The sequence below is a fragment of the Theropithecus gelada genome, chromosome 10, assembly GCF_003255815.1.
Source record: "Theropithecus gelada isolate Dixy chromosome 10, Tgel_1.0, whole genome shotgun sequence".
NCBI lineage: Eukaryota > Metazoa > Chordata > Mammalia > Primates > Cercopithecidae > Theropithecus > Theropithecus gelada.
Genome location: NC_037678.1, coordinates 56,124,789 through 56,131,931, shown reverse-complemented (window position 1 = coordinate 56,131,931; position 7,143 = coordinate 56,124,789).

Sequence of the window (7,143 nt, the reverse complement as noted above, 5' to 3'; positions counted from 1 at the left end):
TATAGTATATATTGAGGTCAGGATTTCAAGACCAGCCTGGCCAATATACTAAAACGTCTCTATTAAAAACACAAAATTAGTTGGGCATGGTGGTGCACACCTGTAATCCCAGCTACTCAGGAGGCTGAGGCAGAAGAATCACTTGGACCAGGAGGCAGAGGTTGAGCCAAGATAGCACCACTGCATTCCAGCCTGGGCAATAGAGCGAGACCCCATCTTAAAAAAAGAATAATATAGTATATACATAAATATCAATTCCTCATTCATGAGGAATCTTGTTGATCATTCCAGCTGCTTCATATTGAGGAGGGGCATCCTGGGCAGCCTCATACCATGGGTAACATGTGGTCCCCCAGGAATCACACAGGTTAATCTAATACTGTCCTTTTCTTCTGAAACAATCTTTCTTTTTCCAGTCCCCTACTTCCACCAAAGACAAATCTCAGCAAGACAAACCCACCTGCAAAACAAGCTGCAGTCCCATAAACGTGGCCTGATTATTCCACAAAGTGCAGCAAGAATTACTGTCCACATAGGCTCTCTTAAATTGGCCTTGCTGGAACCTCTCACAAGGCCATTTCAGTCAAAGACCTGGGAAAATAGCCAGTTCATCCACCTGTGTCACAGTATAAAATAAAATAGATTCTTATTGAATGTATGCAAGCAAACACATTGCCATGAATTAAGAATATTCACAAATAATTTATAAATTATGAAGAAATTAGGCATAGAGAGAACTATGCCTCAAATTCTGTTTGAGGAAAGCACCTTGTATTCAATATAGTTAAAGTATACTCAGAGGCAATAAAAACTCCAAAGAAAAATAATTATCCAGGCTCTGAAAAACAAAACAAAACAAAATCAGCAATATTTCAAACAAAAAAACCATAAAAAATTATTTCAGTCTCCATTAATTCAGTCCATGCAATCAACTTCTGGTATGCTTCATATTGAGTTAGCAATCTTTATGAACATATCAGCATTTCAGTTAGTGCCCTGGAAGTTTTCTCTCTAATCCAACAGCACAGTCTACAAAGTTATCAGAAACCTGCATTCAAGAGGTTGAATTTTTCATAAACTTCCCCAAAGAAGAAAGCCCTGGACTGTAGCTGAATGTAAGTCACTTTTTGAGAAGGATCAAAGCAAAACTACAATTGTGGATGACAAAAGTTTTAAGACAGCCATAAAGGCACAGTTAGCGAGGGTATTTTGTTATTCCTGTGGCATACCAGTTAACATAATAATAATAATAATTACTGTGACAACATATATTAAGACATATCAGAATTTTAGAACTCTCATATCATCCCGGAACTTCAGGAGGCCAAGGCGGGTGGATCACCTGAGGTCAGGAGTTCAAGACCAGTCTGGCCAACATGGCAAAACCTTACGTCCACTAAACATACAAAAATCAGTTGGACGTCGTGATGCATGCCTGTAATCCCAGCTACTTGGAAGCTTGAGGCACAAAAATCACTTGAACCTGGGAGGTACAGGCTGCAGTGAGCTGAGATTGTGCCACTGCACTCCAGCTGGGCAACAGAGCAAGACCCATCTAATAAAAAAATAAATAAATCCCAAAGGAAGCTGAACACCACCTCTGACTGACAATGCTTCCTGCATAATTCTAACATAACAAACAACCCAAATACACCTAATATATCTCTCTTGGACTTCAGGGAACCTTATACCCAAAAAAGTTAGTTTGAGGTCAAAAAGACTGAATTTAGAACTTGAAATTTTGCCATTGGAAAGTTTGTCAGAGATCAAAGTTTTGAGACACCTGACATCACAAAATAGGATTATACAGGTCACTATAAAATAGCCATTCATTTAGCAAAAATGATAATACAAAACAGCTTACCCTTTGATAGTGAGGAGACTCAGCTTCCCAAACAATAAGCCCTAATAAAGACAGCATGAGGCCAACTAAGAGGGAGAGAGTCTCTTTTTCTGTAGTTTTACTCAAAAATCTCTTATCTCTTACATGAACATTTTGTTCAAGAGAAAACCAAATTTTACCTTTATATGGTATATTATTAATGTTAAAACTAATTTTAATAAAACCTTATAAACAAATCTATCCAAATGTAATCAGTTTGATCATAAGGTAAGAGTTCCATAAACTTTTTATAATCTTTTACAATTTTCTGTTAAAGAGTAGATCAATGCTCCAGGAAGGCCCAGATGCTGGCCTTGCATCAGTGTGGTTTTGGTGTTAATGTTTAATTTATAGAAAAACTGAAATAATTTTTTTTTGAGACAAAGTCTCGCTCTGTCACCCAGGCTGAAGTGCAGTGGCATGATCTTGGCTCACTGCAAGCTCCGCCTCCCGGATTCATGCCATTCTCCTGCCTCAACCTCCTAACTAGCTGGGACTACAGGTGCCCGCCACCACACCCGGCTAATTTTTTTGTATTTTTAGTAGAGATGGGGTTTCACGGTGTTAGCCAGGATGGTATCGATTTCTTGACCTTGTGATCCACCTGCCTCAGCCTCCCAAAGTGCTGGGATTAGAGGCATGAGCCACTACGCCTGGCCCTGAACTAATCTTATCCCTCAAAACTGGCCCTTACAATCTCATGTGCCTACCTCTTCTGCAGTAGTCCCTGAGCCTAGAGGGATTGAACAGTTTTAATTTCTGGCCCTGTGTCTTTTTTTTTTTTTTTCTTCTGAGATGGATTGTGGCTCTGTCACCCAGGCTGGAGTGCAATGGCGCAATCTCGTCTCACTGCAAACTCCGCCTGGCAGGTCCAAGCGATTCTCCTGCCTCAGCCTCCCAAGTAGCTGGGATTGCAGGTGTCTGCCACTATGCCCAGCTAATTTTTGTATTTTCAGTAGAGGCGGAGTTTCACCATTTTGGTCAGGCTGATTTTGAACTCCTGACCTCAGGTGATCCACCCACCTCAGCCTCCCAAAGTGCTGGGATTACAGGCGTGAGCCACTGTGCCCAGCTAGCCCTGTGTCTTTTGAAAGCAGATCACGGCTGGGCACAGTAGCTCATGCTGGCAGATCACGTTAGGTCAGGAATTTAAAACCAGCCTGACCAACATGGCGAAACCCCATCTCTGCTAAAAGTACAAAAATTAGCCAGGCATGGTGGTGCATGCCTGTAAGCCCAGGTACTCAGAGGCTGGAAGCAGGAGAATTGCTTGAGTCCAAGAGGTGGAGGTTGCAGTGAGCCAAGATTGCACCACTGCACTCCAGCCTGGGTGACAGAGTGAGGCTCCACCTCAAAAAAATAAAATAAAATAAAATAAAAGCCAATCATTTTGATTGTCGGCTTCTCCTAGGTCTGATGACAGGGCTTTGACTGGTGTCAATGCTCAGGATTAAGCAGGAGCCAGTGCCTTCTTCAGACCCAAGAGTCAAAACCCTGTAATTTAACAGCACAAGGATTAGTTAATAGATATTTTTACTCCAGAAAATCCTATCGGTCTAACATGTCATAAATTAAAACACTATGATTTGGTGTTTAGGAGCTACTGCCTGCAGCACTTCAAACCACAGTATTAAAGTAGTTAGGTTATTCATTGCATATGTCTCATTGCTAGCATTCTAGTGACAGAATTGTGGCTAAAAGCATAAAAAATGTGATAGGTCCTATGCTGAACTTATTAAAGTAAGACAACTAACATTTCTCTCCATCACTAAAATATGATAAACACAAATATCATTTTTGGAAATTCAGTATGAGGATAAATAATCTCCTTTCACTTAAATGCTATACAACAAAACAAGGACAAAGTAAGAACAAGCATACAATAATTTCTTTTCAGCTATTTAAAAGAGCATCATTGTCAGGTATGGTGGCTCACACCTGTAATCCCAGCACTTTGGGAGGCTGAGGAGGGTATATCACTTGAGGCCAGGAGTTCAAGACCAGCCCGGTAAACATTGTGAAATCCCATCTTTACTAAAAAATATTAAAAAATTAGCCAAGCATGGTGGCACGCACCTGTAATCTCCATTACTTGGGAGGCTGAGGCACGAGAATCATTTGAATCTGGGAAGTGAAAGTTGCAGTGAACCCAGATCACCCAACTGCACTCCAGCCTGGATGACAGAGTAAGATTCCATCTCAAAAATAAAATAAAATAAATAAATAAAAAAGCATCATCATACATTTCCAAGATTGGTTTCTAGATACAGTACTGTCAACTGACCAGGTAACTTTCACCACTAAAATTTTCAAACCAGTACAACACTTGTGTATATTTTGTTTTCAAGTACACATATGAAGGCCCATCAGTGATAAACCCCTTGGGATCAAAAATCACTAGAAAGTCTCATACTTGTTTTTGTTACTACTTAATCCAAGTCAATGCCACTTAATGTTTTTTGTTTTTTGTTGTTGTTATTGTTGTTTTTTTTGAGACGGAGTCTCACTCTGTCACCCAGGCTGGAGTGCACTGGTGCAATCTTGGCTCACTGCAAGCTCCGCCTCCCGGGTTCATGCCATTCTGCCTCAGTCTCCTGAGTAGCTGGGACTACAGGCACCTGCTACCATGCCTGGCTAATTTTTAGTATTTTAGTAGAGTCAGGGTTTCACCGTGTTAGCCAGGATGGTCTCGATCTCCTGTCCTTGTGATCCGCCCGCCTTGGCCTCACAAAGTGCTAGGATTACAGGTGTGAGCCACCGTGCCTGGCACTTAATGTTAATAATAGTAAACACAACTAAAGTAGTTTGAAAAAAATCTCAATCAATATAATTTCCATAAGGACTAGGCCAATTTTTCCTGAGCATTAAAATTTTGTACCCATATTACAGTTGTTCCTCATTAAAGAAAAAGATCTGAAACCAACTCAAATTATTGATTTCATTGAATTACCTTGGAAATAAGCTAGACATGGTGGCTCATGTGTGTAATCTCAGCACTTTGGGAGGCCAAAACAGGCAGATCATTTGAGGTCAGGAGTTCAAGACCAGCCTGGTCAACATGGCAAAAACCTGTCCCTACTAAAAATAAAAAATTAGTGGTGGTGGTGCACACCTATAATCCCAGCTACTCAAGAGGCTGAGGCACGAGAATCGATTGAACCCAAGAGGGCAAGTTGTAATGAGCTGAGATTGTGCCACTGCAGTCCAGTCCAGCCTGGGAGACTAAGCAAGACAATATCTCTAATAATAATAATAACAATATGAAAAGAATCACCTTGGAAGTAAACACCATTTAAACATTTTAATTCTCACCTATCTTTTAAAACAACAAAATAAATGTACTATCTGCTCAAACCTTATAAAAAATGGCTTTTATTTATTTATTTATTTATTTATTTATTTGCCAAGAACCTTAAGGCTCTCCTAGATCTCAAGATCATCAGAGGTAAGCAAAGCCAATCAAAAAAATTTTTTTTATACTTTAAATTCTGGGATACATGTGCAGAACATGCAGGTTTGTTACATAGGTATACACGTGCCATGGTGGCTTGCTATACCCATCAACCCGTCATCTACATTAGGTATTTCTCCTAATGTTATCCCTCCCTTTGCCCCCATCCCCCAACAGGCCCCAGTGTGTGATATTCCCCTCCCTGTGCCCATATGTTCTCATTGTTCAATTCCCACTTAAGAGTGAGAACATGCGGTGTTTGGTTTTCTGTTCCTGTGTTAGTTTGCTGAGAATGATGGTTTCCAGCTTCATCCATGTCCTTGCAAAGGACATGAACTCATTATGGCTGCATAGTATTCCACGGTGTATATGTGCCACATTTTCTTTATCCAGTCTATCATTGATGGGCATTTGGGTTGGTTCCAAGTCTTTGCTATTGTTAATAGTACTGCAATAAACATACATGTGCATGTATCTTTATAGTAGAATGATTTATAATCCTTTGAGTATACACCCAGTAATGGGATTGCTGGGTCAAATGGTATTTTTCAGTTCTAGATCCTGGAGGAATCACCACACCGTCTTCCACAATGGCTGAACTAGTTTACACTCCCACCAACAGAGTAAAAGCGTTCCTATTTCTCCACATCCTTTCCAGCATCTGCTGTTTCCTGACTTTTTAATGATCGCCATTCTAACTGATGTGAGATGGTATCTCATTGTGGTTTTGATTTGCATTTCTCTAATGACCAGTGATTGTGAGGTTTTTTTCACAAATTTGTTGGCTGCCTAAATGTCTTCTTTTGAAAAGTGTCTGTTCATATCCTTCACCCACTTTTTAATGGGATTGTTTGCTTTTTTCTTGTAAATTTGTTTAAGTTCCTTGTAGATTGTGTATAATAGCCCTTTGTCAGATGGATAGATTGCAAAAATTTTCTCCCATTCTGTAGGTTGCCTGTTCACTCTGATAGTTTCTTTTGCTGTGCAGAAACTCTTCAGTTTAATCAGATCCCATTTGTCAGTTTTGGCTTTTGTTCCCATTGCTTTTGGTGTTTTAGTCATGAAGTCTTTGCCCATGCCTATGTCCTGAATAGTATTGCATAGGTTTTCTTCTAGGGCTTTTATGGTTTTAGGTCTTATGTTTAAATATTTAATCCATCTCGAGTTAATTTTTGTATAAGGTGTTTCAGTTTTCTGCATATGGCTAGCCAGTTTTCCCAATACTATTTTTAAAATAGGGAATCCTTTCCCCATTGGTTGTTTTTGTCAGGTTTGTCAAAGATCAGATGGGTGTAGATGTGTGGTGTTATTTTTGAGGCCTCTGTTCTGTTCCATTGGTCTATATATCTGTTTTGGTACCAGCATCATCCTGTTTCGGTTCCTGTAGCCTTGTAGTATAGTTTGAAGTCAGGTAGCATGATGCCTCTGGCTTTGTTCTCTTTGCTTAGGATTGCCTTGCCTATATGGGTTAGTTTTTGATTCCATATGAAATTTAGGCCGGGCGCGGTGGCTCAAGCCTGTAATCCCAGCACTTTGGGAGGCCGAGGCGGGTGGATCACAAGGTCAGGAGATCGAGACTATCCTGGCTAACATGGTGAAACCCCGTCTCTACTAAAAATACAAAAAACTAGCCGGGCGCGGTAGCGGGCGCCTGTAGTCCCAGCTACTTGGGAGGCTGAGGCGGGAGAATGGCGTGAACCCGGGGGGCGGAGCTTGCAGTGAGCCGAGATCGCGCCACTGCACTCCAGCCTGGGAGACACAGTGAGACTCCGTCTCAAAAAAAAAAAAAAAAAAAAAAAAAAAAAAAAAA